At 46.1% G+C, this 18,855-nt stretch overlaps 1 protein-coding gene across 1 annotated transcript in view; it reads left to right on the forward strand.

Moving 5' to 3' along the window:
* The window catches only part of LOC135906586 (uncharacterized), a 695,467-nt gene that overhangs the window by 598,709 nt on the left and 77,903 nt on the right, over positions 1-18,855 (forward strand). The window lies entirely within an intron of this gene.

Here is an 18,855-nt window from a genome sequence, read left to right on the forward strand (position 1 = left end):
AAACCCTGGATTGCCTGCGTCACGGACTTGACGGAACGTCCACGGTTCCCGTCACGAGTGCGATGCTGATGGTGGAACATTCTTGGCCCAGAGCCACGTCCATAATGCCAGCCCAGTGCAGCTTCTCTCTCGCTAACAGCTCGGGTGATGCGCCTCGAGTGTTCGTGCTGTTCGTCCTCTTCCTTTCTTTTTGCGTCGCATGCCTCTTACATATGATAGCGACATACAGGTGAAGTGGGAGTGGTCGAAAAACGTTTTTCACCAATCACAAGGGCTGATTGCAGAATTAGAATAGAAAAGCTTGGTTTAGTTTTACATTATAGCACCCAAGGGTACTTTAAGTCATGCCTAAGCACAGACCTACCTGGCTTGTTCACAAAAATATTCCGACACTCATGGAGGAGATTCTGCAATTCATTTCACTGGTTAGGTACCGGGTGCGCTTTAGAACCACATAGTTAATTATTTAATCACTTCATCAGTGGCTTCTCCGTTGGTCGCTGACACTCTAGTCAGCCTGAAACTAGTCCTGGAAACTTCAATGAGGTCTGCTCGCGTACGTTTCGTAAAATTCTCACAACTGCTTCCCGTTTTCTATATGAATTGAGCAGATTCCGTTCGTAAATTTGATCCGCTTCCCAGCTATACTTATGACGTAGTTCGTGTCCGATACTTCTTGAACCACTGCAGGACCTTGCCATTCTGCCTCCAATTTGTTTTTCCCTGATGTCCGTAAAATCATCATTTTATCGCCCACCGCAAATCGACGGGTCCTGGCTGTGAGATTGTAATAAAATTTCCCTCTTCGCTGGGCCTTAGACATTGCGTCGCTTGAGAATTTCTGTGCTCATGTCATACGGTCGAGTAGCCTAACGAAGTAATCTACCATGATTGCGTCATCGGCCTTTGCGTCGTCGGATTGCGTCGTCACCGGCCTTCCCGCAATTCTCGGATCATGCGCAGTCGACGCCACAGCGAGAGACCGTACACTACCTCAGCAGGCAAAAACACGATTGCGTCGTGCGGCGCGGTTCTTAGCGCAAACATTGTTGCTGGTAGACAAAGCTCCCTGCCATTCTCCTATTGGAAGCACAGCGCCCTTACGACATACTTGGTCACCGAGTGGAGCTTCTCGACGGAATTTTATTTAGGGTGGTACACATAACTGTGGATTAGCTTCATCCTACACACCTTTCCAAAAATGTCGTACTTAAAGCAATAGTGGAAACAGAGCCCTGATTTGAGTGGATTTGAGCGGGACATCCGACTGGGCACGAAGATCGAAAGAAGCGTGTTGACTATTCCCACAGAGCTGAGCTCTTCGACAGGGACTGCTTCTGGGAAGCTTGGGTCGGCACAAATCGCGCTCAAAATATGACGGGATCCTGAAATTGTTGCTGGTAGTGGGCCCACTTGTCGACCATGAGCCGACGAAAGGGCTCCGTCATAAAGGGTACGAGCTTCATTGGCACTCTCAATTTATCCCCTGGCTTGCGTATACGATATCATGTGTCACCTGTCCGTAACAAATGTTCCACTTATTGGAAAGATCCCGGCCAGAAGTACTCATGTACGAGGAAGTCTTTAGTCTTCTTCAAGGTAGTGATAACCAATTGCCTTGGTGCCTATATTTTAATGCAATGGAAAGTCTACCGGTCAGAGTGTCCAATCATGAAGTGGTAACGCGGAAAACGCTGAAGAAAAATTTTTACAAGAACTTTTCGAACTGAATAAAATATAGTCGTTCACTGGAAGCATGCTGAAAGCGGTGGTAGGTGAGCGCCATAGCGACTACACGCCGTCATTAGTCGGAACTGAGACGAAAGGGAGCCAACCAAGAACACGATTTTAATTAGTCATATCATAAGGTTGCGAAGGGTGTGGGATCGTTCCCCACTTGCAGCAAGTTGTTTTTTCATCCATTTTCATTTCCATTAACTTTTCGTTTCTTTATTTGATTTATTAGGCACAAGTAATTTCCCCTGTGTTCTCCTTCGTGTCAGTGTTTGTTGGCTTCTTATGATATCACTAATAAAAATCGGGCCCCTCGGTTAACCGCTTTTCTTCTCGTTTATTACATAACGAAGGTCTCGAATCAGGCAACATCGATGCCTTCAGGTGGCACGTGTGGGTTTATTGACATGTTGCCCTCACCCAAAAAGATCACGTTCTTGACACGCCTTCGGTAGAAAGGATGTTCCACATCCGCCGCTAAGATCTGTGAGTGGTGGCGCTGGCTAACACTAATAGTTTCATACTTGGAAACATAAATACCCAACAAAGTGGATGGAGAAACGGCGCCGCGATAGCTGAATCGGTAAAGCATTGCACGCCAAATGTGAAGGTAGTGGGATCGTTGCGCACCTGCGGGAAGTTGTTCTGTCATCCACTTTCATTTCCAATGATTTATTTCCTTTATTTGTCACAAGTAATTTCCCCCATATTATCCTTCGGGTCAGTGCTTGTTGGCTTCTTATGATGTCACTAGTGGGAGACAGATGGCAAGTGCGGGCCTATATGCGAGAAAGTATTACTTTGTTCATCAACTCGATGTTTGTGCGATTCATGCGTTCGGAAATGTCAAAGTATTTATACGATAATAGCTGCGTGTTTTCGTTGTATCCGGCGCAAATAGTTTGTATTTAACCAGTCAAAACGAAACCAATCGGATCGAACACGAAACGGAGCTTTTGCACGGGATACGCAATTGAGCGTGTTGCCGTACACATGAGGGCGCTTTTGATTTCCGAAGCCTAAAATAAAGCGCGATTGTCTAATAATATAGCAATTGCAATTTTAAGCAATAATGATGTAGTACCTAATAAAAGCCGACTTACGTACAGTAATTTGCTAGACTACATCCGAAGTAGCAAGATTTAAAAAATTAAATTACTGGGTTTTACGGGCCAAAACCACTTTCTGATTATGAGGCACGCCGTGGTGGGGGAATCCGGGAATTTAGACCACCTGGGGTTCTTTAACGTGCACCTAAATCTAAGCACACGAGTGTTTTCGCATTTCGCCCCCATCGAAATGCGGCCGCCGTGGCCGGGATTCGATCCCGCGACCTCGTGCTCAGCAGCCTAACACCATACATAGCCACTGAGCAACCACGGCGGGTAGCAAGATTTCAGCACCAGGCCTCGCCACGTACCGGTTTTTGAGACTTATTTTGTCAATTTAAAATTATAATACCTATTTACCTCGCGAACCACGTCCATGATTCTATCACTATACATCATGGCCATTTCATTTCCATCAACGTCTCGCAAGACACTCTGGTCAGTTGTAAGTCCCTTTAACACGAAAGTGTCGTGACTACGGGCGCTATCACGTAAAACTATTTCAAACTTTTCTATTCCAATTCTGCAATAAGCCCTATGCGATAGCTTAAAATCTTTTTTGGACCACCCCCACCTCGCCTGTGTGTCACGCGACGTCACGAAAACCGCGACAGCTCTCGATCTGATACGAGGTGTGCACACTCATTATGCATGATTTGACCGAACAAAAAAAAATAGTTATTTCTGATTCGACGCCTTTTCGCCATTAGCCCTCGGCTATGGTTGAAGACTTTTCGGGCTGCACCCACTTCACCTGCCTGTCACGCGATGCCACAAAACCGCAAGAACTCACTGCGTCAAAGTGACGTGTTCGCGGTAAAGATGCATTATTATGCGGAACAAAAGTGAATGTTCTTCTGAATAGCCACCGGCTGCCCTGTCCCGAAAGGAATAAAAGATGGCTGCCACCGATCGCTTTGGCACTGGCTACTTACACTTGCCAGAGACCATAGGTTAATTTGCTTGTAACAAAGCTTTTTGCGTGGCCGTGTAACGTTTTCGAGCAATTTCGGCACGTTTACGACCTCGTTCTGGCACCTCTTCCTTGCTGAGGATCCCTTTTAGCGTCATTCTTAAGCTTCCATCGCATGCCGCCAAGATAGTAGACGAGCCGCCGCAAGCTATGTAAGTGAAAGCGGGCCAATCGCAGACGCCAGCACCACCCTCTTCATCCGGTTATCGATTGTCACTGCAGTGGCCCGGCCCCATCAAATCCCTGTCCACTTGTGCGCGCTCCGCACCTCTTGAGAGCCCATTAGAGAAGACAAGCCGCTAAGTGTAGGCGATGTTATTCGTTTTTCAAGCAAACAGAAGTGACATATGAACGAGGAGAGTGTTTTCTTAGTCTGTTGAGACAACCCTGCGGGTGACCGCCGGATGCTTACGTCGGCGGTTACGCTAATTTGACGTCAGGAGATTGGAATAAAAACATAATGGAATAGTTTTACGTTATAGGGCCCCACGAGTTTCCATGAGCCAAGCGCAACAAATCCTGTCGATATGCATGAAGAATAATCAGCTGATCAAACAGGATTCATCTGTTGTCAAGGTACTTTGACAAAACGCCGTCTCCCTAGAAAAATGAAGCATTTTTCCTTGCGATAGCTTCGCGCACTGTACCTCGAATGTTTTTCAGGCTAGGATCCTCTTTTTCCGAGACTATCAGTGTTTCTGTGAGCCCGTAGCTGCGGCTCAAATTTTTCTGATGTGTGCGCGACATACAACTTGGCCAAGTGTTCCACTGTTTTGGCGTCGGGTGTTTTCTCCAAAGGCTCCCGCTTTTCCATTTCAAGTCACGTGGTCCCTCAGCCCCGTGTTCGCGGGGCGCCATCTCTCGCTGTGACATGACACTTACAGCACCATCCTTTACCGCCGAGGCGCTGCAGTTCTCGGCGCCCTGCACATGTGCTTTATTTTGGCCGCATGAACCCATCAATTGCTGAACGGCAACCTTTGTAGCTAGCACCCAAGCTGGCGTCGCCAACTAAGAGCCCTGTATCACGTATAGAAGCCGGCCTGACCAGTCAGAGAAGATGTGCGTGTATTGCGGAAGAATCGTCGGCGACGCTTCCGCTTCCGTCTCAAGGAAACCGAAAGGACCTTCAGTGTACACCCTTGAGAGTGATAAGTATGCAGTACCAGGTTCCACAGCTTGTTTGATCCACGTGCATTCGCGCGTGAACACCCTATGTTTGACATAATAGGACTGCATTCCTTCCGTAGTAGCCACAGAATCGCGCAGCACGCGACGAAGTTGTCGCTTAAAAACAAGGTCGCACTTTTATGGTTCTAGTAACTTCATGTTGTCATCATTACTGAGGATAAACGGAAGAATGTCGCCGTTTCGCCCTTGAGGCTAAGCAGCGATGGCGACGGCAAATTAATAGAGAGCCATTGGAAACAGGGAGAATAGTTTTAGCTACCGTGTAATCTACCAAACATTTGCATACTAACTAAAATAACAAGCGCGGTGCCACGCTATCGCAGGTAAACACGAACACATCTCGCTCGATGACCGCGAGGACTGGCTGTAAGCACACCGTAGTGAAAAAGCGGGGCAGGAACAGCTATGAAATTGACCTACGTGGTCTATCTCGCTGCAACATGAACTAAACGTCGACAGCACAACGCATACGAAGCTACAGCCTGTCCGTGATCTTAGTCCACATCTCAGCTCGCTTTGAAGATGAAGGCCGCGCGGAAGCCAGCGCGTGCGCGCACTATGTCCACGCCGCAGATCGCTTATATACGGCACCGGCGCGAGCGCGCAGTAAGCAGCAGCCGCAGGTGCAGAACTCCCCCTCCTCCTCTCGGCCTACCCCTGTGTGTCACGCGCGACAGAAGAGGGCGCGCTACCCCAATGTGGGGCACGCTTCCCCTTCCAACCTTGCGCACTGGAGATTGCGCTGCGATCGTCGGCTGACCGTCGCAACGTTTATTAGCAAATACAGCATATGGCGCGCGGCAATGGTGTTTTCATGTTTCGACTTTATAAGGAACGTCCTGGAGACAGCGAAATCAGTGACAGCAGAAGTGCCCTTGAATTGCCCTTATGTTCGCAATAAAAAAACATGACTTCAGTTTGGACAATTCCCTGCAATATGCCCTGTTTCGTGGCAATTGTAGAATGAGAGCCGTTTCCTCCCCCCAAAGGCCTTGTTTTTCTTCCACCTCTGTCTCGCAATATTATTTTCTCGGCGATGCTCCTTCTGCGTCTTCTCCTTCCCTCTGGCTGCCATGCCTCTGGAACTTATGGTGAGGGGCTGGCTTTCTCTCGTCTTTTTTTCAGCGAGATAACGCGTCACATACTGTTCTGCAAGCTCGGTGGCCCTGGTTATCATGCTGTTGCCTGGCCTATCATTCACCCAACAGTGTACCTTGCGGATAACCGTTCACAAAACTGTTATAACGAGAAACATTACAAAATTTGTCATAATCCCCAAACACTTGTTCTTCCTTAAGCCGCTTTTGCATGATGGACATTAGGTCGCGGGTAAATTCGGTATAAGACTCGTTCTTGGCCTTCCCAGTTTCGTGAAATTTGCGACCCAACGCTTCTTCTGACAGCTTGTATTTCTTTATCAGACTGGACTTGACATGGTCTTGACATGGTCGTAATCCTCCTCCTCTTCTTTAGTCATGCGGTCTATTACATCCTCTGCTTCACCTCGTAACAGTGTGAGTACGCGCTATGGCCACGGCTCACGGCAAAACTCCTGCTTTTTGCAGGTTCTCCCAAAGTTCACTAAATACAAACCGATGTATTTCGAAGCTTGGACGGCCACATCAGATCTGTCAATTTGGACAATGCATGTTCTACACTGGGTTCCTTAGCGACACGACGTTCTGCCCGAGCACGTTCGATCTCTATGTCGAGCCGCTTCATCTCAAGTTTGATTTAAAGCCCTCGCTCTTGCCTAGCCCGTTGACTCTGTTGCCTGTCAAATTCTCTCTCGCACTTTTGTCCATGTATTTAGGTGTTCGTGTGCGTATACCCCTCTCTCTTAATATAAACAATAAAAAAAGTTGGAGTTTCGCCCGAAAAGCGAAGCATCCATTGCGATAGCAAATTACTGGACAGCTATACGAAGTAAGGATAGGAGTTGTATCGGCCGTATAAACTTGTAAACACAGGCATATTAACTGAATTACCAACCCTGGTGTCATGCGCGAACATGCAAATATGAACACATCTCACTCGGGGACCGCGGCCGCCCGGGCCGTCCGCTGAGCCGCGATCGCCTGCTTGCCCTCGCACGCTTTCACTCGCACATATAGCATACGGTGCACAGCGATGATTTTGTCAACATTGGAGTGGATACAGTCACGATATAACACGACAAGCAGCAGCCAGCCACGCAGCACAACAGCTCCGACAGAACGTCTTCCTCGTCTCTCTTCACCGAATCCTCCGCAGCGCGCCAAATAAGTCTCAATCACGCTCATAACCGCAAAACAAACAGAAATGCGCTGAATGTGCGTGCCATTATTCCGGCCCTCCCCTCCCCCTTTCAAACGCATATGCTCGATGCTCCGGAAGTAGGGAAACTAGGAGATGGTAATTAGCCTGCGCAGTAGGGCTTCATCCTAGCCACGTGCACGATGTCCGGTTGTATCGGCCACCTGGTTGCAGCAGGAGCATCGCCTTTTGCGTTCTGGAACAACTTTGTAGCAGACGTCGCTCAGCGTTAAAGGACCAGGTAAGATCCGCAATAACGACTGAGTGGGAGAAGTTTCTCCGACCTCCCGCGTTGGCGGATGGGTCTCCAGATCCATACTTTGTCTCTGGGACAGTAACTTCTCTGTTGGGGATGTTCTACCTGTGAGTATCGTAGAGGTGTTTCAGCAAATGTACAGTCGAGCTAGATGACGAGTCTCCTCGGCACGCTGAGCATACTGGGCAGCATTGACTTAGGTAGACGTGAAGACGTCGAGAAGCATTATGTGTAATATCGTGGTATCGTCACGGCCGTGAAGCAAGTGGAAAAGAGCAGATCCTGCGGCTTCTTTGACGGTGGTATTATAGGCAAAAATTACGAAAGCAAGAACGCTGTCCCAGTCCTTGTGATCCACATCGACATACAGTGAAAGCATGTCAGCGATTTTGAGCTGTCCCGTTAGGCCGTTCGTCTGCGAATGATACGCAGTCGCCCGACGGTAAACAGTGCCGCTAACGGTCATCACTTCGTCCAGGATTTAGGCTGTAATAACCACTGCTGGAGCACCATGGTGGAGGACGATAGCACGGATGAAGAAATTGGCGGCATCGGTAGCAGTGCCTCGTTGAACTCTTGTTCCACAGTAACGAGCGAGATAATCGGTCACAACTGATTTTCATTGGTTGCCAGCCGAAGATTTCGGAAATGATCCAACCAAGTCCATTCCGACTTCTTCTTCCAGCGGTGTCTTGCACCACTGGCAGTCGCGTTATGTTTTAACCTTGTGCTTGATGACACGGACAGTTTAAGCCTGTACTACTTGTAGCGGATACATCCCGGAGTGCGCGTGAACCCCAAAATTTCCAGAAGAGCGTTTTGTCGTGACAAGCATAAAGTATGTCTTCTCATATCGCAGATTGCACCGCCAGAAGACCGGTTGGAGAGCTGGAATCAAAGCTTTGCTTGTACATGACGTTGTTGCGGAGAAAAAAGAACGACGAAATTGCACGTCTGAATGGACGCGGTGGGTGCGTTAGTTGGCCCTCAAAATTGCCGATGAGTGGGCGAAGCTTCAGGTCCTGACGCTGTTGCTGCGCCAAGTCAGACACCGTGACGGCGCAGAGGAAACTGTTGTCGTTAGTTCAGGCGGAGTCCTTTCTACAGGTGCACAGGACACACAGTCAGCAACTGTGTGGTTGCGTCCCAGCTTATAGACAACCGTAACGTCGAACACTTGAAGGTGAAGTCTCCATCGAGCGAGGTGGCCTGAGGGGTCTTTGAGACCGGCAAGCCAACACAACTAATGGTGGTCACCGACTACTTTGAAAGGTCGGCCTTACAAATAGGGTCGGAACTTGGCCAAGGCTCACACGACAACGAAACATCCTTATTCTGCTATCAAGTAGGTCGATTCGGCCGATGAAAAGGTACGACTAACGTAGGCGATCACTCTTTAGGGACTTTCTTGCCGTTGCACATGCACGGACGGCTCCGAAGCCGACATTGCTGGCGTCTGTGTGCATTTCAGTGTCAGCATTTTCGTCGAAATGACCTAGGATTGGAGGAGTCTGAAGTCGTTGTTGTGGGTCACGAAAAGCGCAACGTTGCTCTGGCTGCCAAACAAAAGCAACACTGTCCCTTGTGAGATAATGCAAGAGCTCAGCTATATTGGAAAAATTTGGAACGAAGAGACAGTAGTACACGTAAAGTCCTATAAAGTGGCGAACCTCGCGTTTGTTCGCAGGTGTCGGGAAGGCGGCAACTGCTCCCGTTTTCTGAGGATCTGTGCGAATGCCATTGCGGCTGGCGACATGACCAAGGAATTTCAGCTCCTCATAATCGAAGTGGTATTTTTCGAGCTTGAGTGACGGGTTAGCAGCTCTGAGCGCATGATGTACTGCACGAAGAGGTTGAAGATGCTGCTCTAAAATCTCTTATAAAGCGACGACGTCGTCCAAATAAACAACACACGTTTGCCACCTAAGACTGGACAAAACAGTGTCCAGTCTCAGGTGCTGAGCACAGGCCAAAAGGAAGAACCTTGAACTAGAAGAGACCACCAGGACTATTACATACCGTCTTTTCCCGGTCACAGTGAACGACCTGGATTCGCGAATAACCACTATGGGGATCCATGGATGAAAAATATCACGAATGTTGAAGTCGAGGAATCGTTGATATGAGGAAGTGGATATACGTCTTTCTTTGGGACATTGCTGAGTTTCGTATAATCAATGGACAAACGCAGTGGGCCATCGTTTTTTCTAAGTAGCACCACTGATGATGCCCATGGGATTGTAGATGGCTGAATGATGCCGTAAGCAAGCATTCCTTTGATTGCTCACAAATGGCGTCTTGTTCTTTGTAAGGCATACGGTAAATATGCTGTTGGTTGCGTCTCTTGACGGGTTCGGTTATAGTTTTGTTCTTAGCAACGGGTGTCTGCTTGATTTTTGACGTCATGGCAAAGCAGTCGCTGAAGGAAAGAAATAGAAAGCGAAGACTATCTTACTGTCAAGAGGATAGTTCGGAATTAACATCGAGTTCAACTGCCTGTCGTCGTGCAGGACGGAGGAAAGTTTCGGGAGTGAAAGGCTAGTACTGGCGTCGCAGATTTCTTTGAAGTAAGGGACAAGCTTGCTCCGTGAAGTGCTGGTATTCCCCAATAAAGCTCATGATTATGATCTCAGCAGGCTTCTTGGCCAGGTCAAGAAGGGCGTGGACAACACATACTTGACAAGAGATGAGGATGGACGCACTGGTTTCCACAACTCCAAGGGCAGTTCGGTCGTGGTCGCTCACTGCGATAATCGATACACTGGAATGGGGCGGTAGGGTCACGTCATCGTCAGAGACTTGCAACGATACATTGTGCGATTTGTAGTCCTGTGAGCTTGCATTATATGAAAATGTGACCAGCAGCTCTCGAAGATTTATAATGGCCCCATACTTCATAAGAAACTCCATTCCTAACATAAGCTGCTTGGGGCGTTCCTACAGCCCGACGAAAGGTCCGATTAAGGCAGAGCCACAGATATGCACCCAGACAGTGCACCTCCTCACCGGCATCATGAGATTATCACCTGCAGTACGTAGCTGGGGACATAGTGTAGTCACCATAGTGTAGTCACCTATCGGAGAATAGCCACCGACTAACCACTCATAACAGAGTAGTCGGCGCCGGTATCGACGAGGGCAGTGGCCTGGTAGTTGTCGACAGTTATAGTAATATCGGCGGAACGTCCTGTTTCGGTATCCGAAGATGGCATGGCAGGAAAAGTGTTGTCGTTAATTTGTTGCGTCGGAAGATGTTTGCTTAAGACAATCAGCAGGGGCCCCACTCCAGAACGACGCTGTCCCCAGTTTTTCTCTCCTGGGCGTGGACTCGGGGATCTGGTGGGAACATTAGTGAACGTAGGGTAACGGCTAGGCGAAATGCCACGCTGAGGTGATGGTGAACGTGATTAGCGTCGCAGTGCGGGAGAACATGGTGGTTGAGAGACCAGGCACTGCTTATTCTCGCGAAGGCGCTAACAATTGCTTAGTCGAATGCTCTTAGGGTGAAATCTCTCAAAACCAATCCTCCGATAACGGCACTGACAATACAGATGGGCCGCTTCAGCGCAGTGGTAGCAAAGTGGCATATTATTCTAGGTGCGCCACGCTTCTAATAACCTTGTGGTCTCTCGCGGGCTTAGGCACTCCTCCGTATTTACGCCTATAGCATGAATTTGACGTGGCGGAGCTGAAACAGTGCAGACAAGCGTCGCCACGTAGATATTTGAGGACTCCGTAAGACTTCAGCATATGTCAGGACTGGGACTTCCGCTCTCGTTGGTGCCCTTGGGTAAGGCTCCTCATTTCGTCACGAATGATCTCACCACGCGTAGTCCAAAAACAAGAAAGGGGCTGGCAGATGGAATGGCACACTGTGGTATAAACTTTTTTAAACAGGGTTGAAGTACCTCAGACAGGCTGGCCAACGTTTCGATAGGTGGACCTATCTTCGTCAAAGGCGGCCTCGTCATCCTCGGCGTGTTAGTTTTAAAGGGTTAGTGCAGTGACGTCACGTGCGGGTGTTGTCGCTGGCGGCTGGTTTTAAAGAGAGAGATTACAAGAGGGAACAGGCGCTGTCGTCCGACGTCTGTGAGCCTCATTCTCAAGACGAAGGGACAAGAGCGTGAGAGTGGGCACGCGGGGAGGAAAGAAAAGAAATAGAAGCAGAAAAAAGGGGGAAAAAAGGGGAAAAAAAGCAGGGGGAAGCCAGGGCCGTACCAAGACACAACAAAAGGGGGGGGGTGAAAGCAAAAGAAAGAGAAAAATGAAATCTTTAAGAAATACGGGGGCTTGGGAGCGTGTTGGTGATGCGAAAGGTTAGGAGGTATTCAGGGGAGTCGTTGGCCGCATGTTTTTGAGGCATTAGAACGGCCGGTCAAGCAATAGGTCGAGTAATTTTGAAATAGTTAAGGTGGCGACGTGGAGTCTGCGGTGCAATGTGTGGGGTGACTGAAAGGCAGCGGCATGGTCTTTCAAGGGGCACTGCCCCACGCGCTTAACGTAGGTGTCGTTACGGCGGCATCCAGAAGGCGATACTCGGGGTTGAGGCGCCGAAAAAGGGTACTTCAACCCTGTTTAAAAAAGTTTATATCACCACGTGTAGTAACAGTCGGCTGACTAGTAGCTTTGGGAACTCCCGCATAACGCTTCGTACAAGCGGTCACGATGCTGCTAAATCACGTCCGCGGGTGACAGCGCTTTGGCGGAGAGTGCTGTTGGGAGCGCTGATGCAGCGCTCGCTCCATCACCACTATGAACTCAGCGACGGTAGCTGGAGGGTTGTGCATGCGTCCAGCGAATAGTTGCATCTTCATCCTTCGCATTAGGAGACGAGCTTTCTTTGTCTCGGCAATTCCTTGATCAGCACGTCGGATCAAGCGGAACGTGTCCTCTACAAGCATGACCACGCTTTCATTTCATTTCATTTATTATACCCTCAAGACCACAAGGTATTACACAGGCGAGTGGGGTAAAAAAAGTTAAAGAACAAAGAAAGCAGCAAGTGACATATGGCTTTTGAAACAGACTCTGCTGAACCTGCCCGACCATTTCCTTTCCTTCCGCGCTGCTGTTTGTCTCGCGGAACAGTCGCCGGCATTCTTTTCAGCTAGTGATGGGGCCCTCATGACTCCTCGTCAAACGGAGTCCTCGTCGTATTGTGTGTTCAGTGCTCAGCAATTCAAACACTATACTTGAACTGCATGGCAGTCGGCGCTTTTTCTGCCATTGGAGGGCACCACAAGCACTCACCATGCGTCAAAGACTATATCCGCCTTTATCGCATACGACAATTAATCAGCTTGCTGTCTCAAACGACGACAACCACGGGTTTAAGTTTCGCATTTCAATCCTTCAACTCCGTACATGGTTTCCATAATATGTGTCCGTGTTCTCTACGTGATGTTTGTAAATGCAAAGTACCTTCTTGCGCAATCTGGCCCGTTGACCACTTTTGCACGTGCCATCCCTCCATATATTGGTTTGTGTTAGGTTCAAGTATTAGAATTACTCATGATAGCAATTTCCTTTTTTTCAGCTGGTACCGTGCCGCGGAGCATCGTATAGCAACTATAATGCTTTGTATGGTAGTACCAAAGGAATTGTAGGAACGCTTAACAAGCCAGACAATGTTCGGAGCAAAATGAGTGCTTATTTCACAAGCCGTATTGCATAAATTTTCGCGAGTTGAACGTTGTTCGTAGAAGAAAAATAGTGCTTTATTTAAATGCCAACCATCGTTGTTGTTTGTAAAATGCACTACCGAACGACTAAGCTGTGCCCGCCTGAAACCGAAACCGGAAGTTAGGATCACTCGTGGTTGACTGTCGCTTAGCGCGCTACAGTAATTTACCCTTCTGGGCCCTATTGTAATGTCGACCCCCGAGTTTCTTGTTTATTTCTTGACACAGCTTACATGACAGTGCGTCTTGTTGCTTCCTACTATTAGCTGAGCATACAAATAATACATACAACATTTGTAGTTTGACCGTGGTAAGTCTATGTGGCGCCACATCCAGTGAAGCTCTGAAGATGAGTGAAGCTCATCTAGTGTGTGTTGTCGGCCCTTTTTACCATTTATTTTGATGCATTAGGGTCCATGTCTTTATTTGCTATACGTGCTGTTGTCCACCATCAACAATGTTTGCATAATTTGTGGGGAATTTAACATTGGTGTGGTAGGGTAGTCTGATAAGGAGCCTATTAGAAGCCTTCATGAGACATGACGTCAATGTCAATATTTTATTCTCTTATCCTTGCATACTACATATAGTATTACGCTGCACCTGGATGGGACCATGCGCGCAAGGAAGATGAAGTGGTAGATTGTCTGCTGGAACTGCGACCTGTGTACCAACCTGCGCATTTACCAGTAATCTTTCACTTGTAAATGCTTGTATTTACATTGCTGCCTTGCAGTTCCACTTCGTAACATTGTTAATGAACGGGCATGGCAGAATCTGTTGAACTCTTCAACAATATACACTGTTCACCATAGACAGTCGGCCATGCGCGATGTTGTAGTGTGTCCGGGGCATCAATAACGACGGCATTTTTTTGGCCCGCACTGCTTTGGCAATTGGGAGCGCATGGACGTTCAAGAAAGGTTCTATTTCATGAGAAGAGTCATTATTCAGATATCTCGTGAACAATCGTTCTATGTGACTTTACCTTTACAGCTGAAACTTTCATAGATACAGAGGCGGCAATTGAAATCTTTGATCAAAATAGATTATATAGCAAACATATATCTGGAAAAAACGAAGAGCCTTTCGTAATTACGGAAACACATTGAGTAACAAAGAGCGATGACTACCAAAAACTTACACGACAAAACACACAAAAAGTGGGCTTCATAATTGTCATGGGAATAATTAAAAGGATGGCACAAAATAGAACAAAATCTCACAAACAATTTCCTTTGCAGCTCCAAACTAAATGGATTATTCTAAGAAATTATGGAGGTATTAGGTCACGCAGCAAAACGAACTAACGATGAATTTAGCTGAAAATTAGTTACTGATGATAGTTAAAAGTGCCACAGCTTTAATATCTCCTTCACGTAGTTTGCGTGCTAGCAGCGGGAGTACTCGATATATTTAGGAAAATTTAGGTGTGTAGCTAAAGGTGTACAGATATGTTGGCGAATTCGGCTAGTAAGTGACAACAACGAGCGATCTGACAGGGGATCTGATGGCATTCTCTCATATGTTGTATTCTTGTTCCAAGCAGATAGTTCAGTATGCTTTGTTTTTTGAAAGAAATTACTACAGAATATTTCTTTGCCTAATAATTAATGCCTAAAGAAAAAGCCAACACACCCTCTTTTTACAAGGGGACTGCGGAAAGTTTTGCACCCCAATGTTGGCCTATTAAACTGAGCAGTGTCTGTATTAAAATTATGAAGCTTATGTACACACTATCACGAGTATGAAACGGCTAGCACAAAGCAGTTACCTCAGCATGCCAGGATGAGTTTAGTAGGGCTCTTCTATGGTGGACGCAGCATAGTGTTGATTAATAATGTCATTTCGAATAATGTATTATTATTATTCACAGAAATTATTTCCCAGCAGCTTGTACAATGTAATTGCTAGAGCGCATCACTTAGTCTAAACACATCATATAGCAGGCTACGGATGTCAACCTGCTACGTAATGCATATGACCTCCCCAGAGGTGAAGTGGAAAGACATAGTTCTTTTGTTATTTCCTCTCCTGCCTTTTGCTTTATTACCTCTGACTACATTTAGGTAGCGTGAGCTCCTTGTCCTATAGACCAGCTTCCAATCGTCAGCCTATCAAAGCGCGAAAGCAAATCATATTTCCTCAGGTGCATGCTCTTTGTAGTGTAGCGTTGAGGGCGATGGAACATGACGAGGAGTATCGGTTGGGATGAACATTCGCAGATGCATGTGGAGCAGTAAGAACACATTATGAATTGTAGAGATGGCACACTCCGGTCGTAAAGTTGGAAGACACAATTACTTGGTCCTCTTGTCTCTTTCCTGCCTTTCAAATCTTACTGCTAGCTTCACATGCATAGTGTTGCCCACTGAAAGATAAACTGAAATACTGAAAAGGGTACTGGTCCTCCTATTAGAGAAGATAGAGGTGGTCTCAAGGTGCTGCGATATTCCGTTTTATTTTGCCGTGAGAGTGCTCCAGAGGCATGAATTTCAACTGGAAATCTGTAGAGGCGCAGTTCAACACTAGGATAAGCTTGTTTTACTCGTTCTGTTTGCAATTTTTAAGAATTTCTAGAAAAACACTTCTGAATTACATCGGTAAACGTCCGAGAACAAGGGTAGTAACATAATAAAATATGTCGCTTTAAAAATAAAACCTAGTCGGCATTTCGGCAAAAGACATTGTAGAAAAGGGTGCAATTCCAAGGAATCTCTATTACCAATAGGTGTATTACGTTACTTAAACGCCCTTCTTTATGTGTGTGGGGGGAAGAGTAAGAGAAACGAGAACCCATGAGTCTGCGATTTCCTTTGCTGTGTGGACACTCTGGAGAAGAGATATTTCGACACATTTCGCCATGAGTGTTTTCACGCAGTTGGAAATGTGGTCGCTCTCCATGTGCTACATAAATAAAGTTGATTAGCTGTCTGTACGGTCGCTAAACTATTACATTGGCTTTTTGTTGCTACGAAGACAAAAAAAAAGGTTACGCCAATCTCGGCAATATACATATTTTATGTGCCTAGGCCCACATCGTTTGCAAGAAGAACGAGAGCAATCCACTCAATAAACTGCGACAATTAACTCCTTAGTTGCAAACAATATGGCACATGCTTATCTTTGAAATTGAACGGGATCGTCATATAAGTCTAGCTCCGTGTTCGAGCATTTCAAAGCGGCCATAGAACCAGAAAAATTGGCCTCAAATTCTTTCAACAATATACTTTCATTACGTGCCCTCACCGCGGTTGCTTAACGGTTCTGGCGTTGCGCTGCTAAGCAAAACCTCTCAGGATCAAAACCCGGCCACGGCGGCCGCATTTCATTGGGGTCGAATTGCAAGGACGCCATTGTCCCGTGCATTAGGGGCACATTGAAGTTGTCCTAATAGTTAAAATTAATCCGCTGTCCCCCACTACAGCGTGCCTCATAATCAAATTGTGATTATGGTGCGTGAAACGCGGAAATTGATTCCTTCATTCTGATTACGCCTATAGCACACGGAGCGCAGCTCGCAGTGCAACCCTTATGTGACGCGAATGAATTGTAGACCGCTATAAATACCAATTATATTATTGGTGTAAACCTTAGAAATGGCTGGGAAAGTGTCTTGGCGAACGCTGCATTTTGTTTGATTGTAAAGCCGATAAATTACCCTCGACCTCGACTGCTTGGCTACCTTCTCCTAAATACGAGTGAAAATGAATAAGTCTAGGGCCACGTATACAAACTTACAAATTGGGATGTCGGGATTCAGGGTATCAAAATCCTTTGTAAAATCTATTAATATATCTAGTGTGCATTGCTTAATTTCAGTATCACGTAAAAAAGGTTCTTTTTGTAGTAGCAAAGCAAAGTCAGTGCATAACCTTTTATGATTTATTTGGAATTTTCCAGGACTTTTAAAATACCAAGAAAGTTTTTACTGACATGCTGCCATTTATCTAGCAGCATTTATGTCATCACCAATTCTTACTTGAGAAACGTCCTGTGTACATTCCTTAAAAACGCCACATCCTCTGGCTTGTAATTTTTAAAAAGATAGACGAAGGATATCACTGATTGAACTAGAGTTTACCCTCCATATAAATATACTGTCTAGTTACTCAATCGTGCGAGCGTCAATTATGCAAAGTTTATTTAGGAATAAATTTATTAGCACAAATTTGACAGATTCACAGAACCTTTTCTATGAAACCTGCTGTTATTTTATAAGATTCAGATTATTGTGCATATAATGAATAACTTATGCACCGCAGGCTTTGCAAGGCTCCTGAAGCACCGATGATGATTTCATATGGCTGTGCCATTTATTAGGTACCGAGAAGCGAAAACACGTCAAAATGTGATTGGAAATTATTTGCAATATATATGCACCAATGAAGGTTTCTATTATAAAGAATCGATTGAGAATGTAGCTGTCACGCATGGAGTGACAAACCATATGCTCCAAATTGAGACGAAACGTCATTTCCAAGGTATCAACTACTCTAAAAGCATCCGTACTTGTTTGCTCCAAATAATTGCAAGCAGGTTAATATCACTCATCAAAGTCACATGCCTTAACGTAAGCTGAGTAGCTGGTTGTAGAGTTCTGCCAGTCATGCATACGATTTGAACAGGTGAGCGAAACACTGCAAAAATATTTAAAACGATAATATGAGAGGAACGCATGTTCAGTAGCCAACATTCTATGGCTCCATTCGATCGCAGACAGTAACTTTGAGAGCTTAAATTTCAAGAACAGCCACTCCAATCCCTCAAGTCGTCCTGTCATGTAAATGCAATGAGTATCCTTCTGGCGTAATTTTGCTAACTCGAATATCGACATGAAGTTATATTTCAATAAACACGCAGAACAGCACACCATATGCAGGTCTCCCAACAACATGCACCAAGATTTAAGAATATGCAGATGCCACGTATTTTGACAAAACAAGGTAATATTGTTTGCCGTAACTTGCAGATACTGATATTATTTTTCGGATCTCGCCTAATTGCATAATCACTAATTTCTAAAGTAAATAAATAAATGAATGGCGTAAATGCGAAACTTGTAGAGCAATACGAAAACTTGTTACAATTTTTTGTTGCTCAATACGTGCTACATAGGCGTGTTTTTTTCGAGCGTGAAAGAAGCCGGTCAATACAGGCAAAACTGCCACAAGATTAGCTGCTCGAGGCGTGTTGCGTGTATTCGTGGGCTTCGTCACTCGAAAAAAGGCGCATTCAGCAAGGAAAGGGCACTTTGGGAGTTACTCAGTGTTTCTCATTGGGACTTTTCGTGTAATCACAATATTTGGGAAGTTGAATAATTAAGACTAATTATGTAATTAGGCGGAAGACAAGAAAGTCTCGGTATCTTCATGCGACGGCAAACAACATCACCTTAGTTCTGTCCAGCTACCTATAGCAGTTGTATGTTTTTTAATCTTGCTGCATGATAGTTGGGAAAGTGTACATAAAGGCAACAATTTTCTATGCATCCAATAGCTATTCCATAGTTCTTGTTTGTATGAACGTGCAACTGAGCTACCTCCAACCGTTTGCTCTTCAGCGATGGGGTGGTTTTCGCAGCTTTCTTTGATTTTGCTGTTTATAACTATAGAA

Source organism: Dermacentor albipictus, chromosome 5 (genome assembly GCF_038994185.2).
Source record: "Dermacentor albipictus isolate Rhodes 1998 colony chromosome 5, USDA_Dalb.pri_finalv2, whole genome shotgun sequence".
NCBI classification, from domain to species: domain Eukaryota; kingdom Metazoa; phylum Arthropoda; class Arachnida; order Ixodida; family Ixodidae; genus Dermacentor; species Dermacentor albipictus.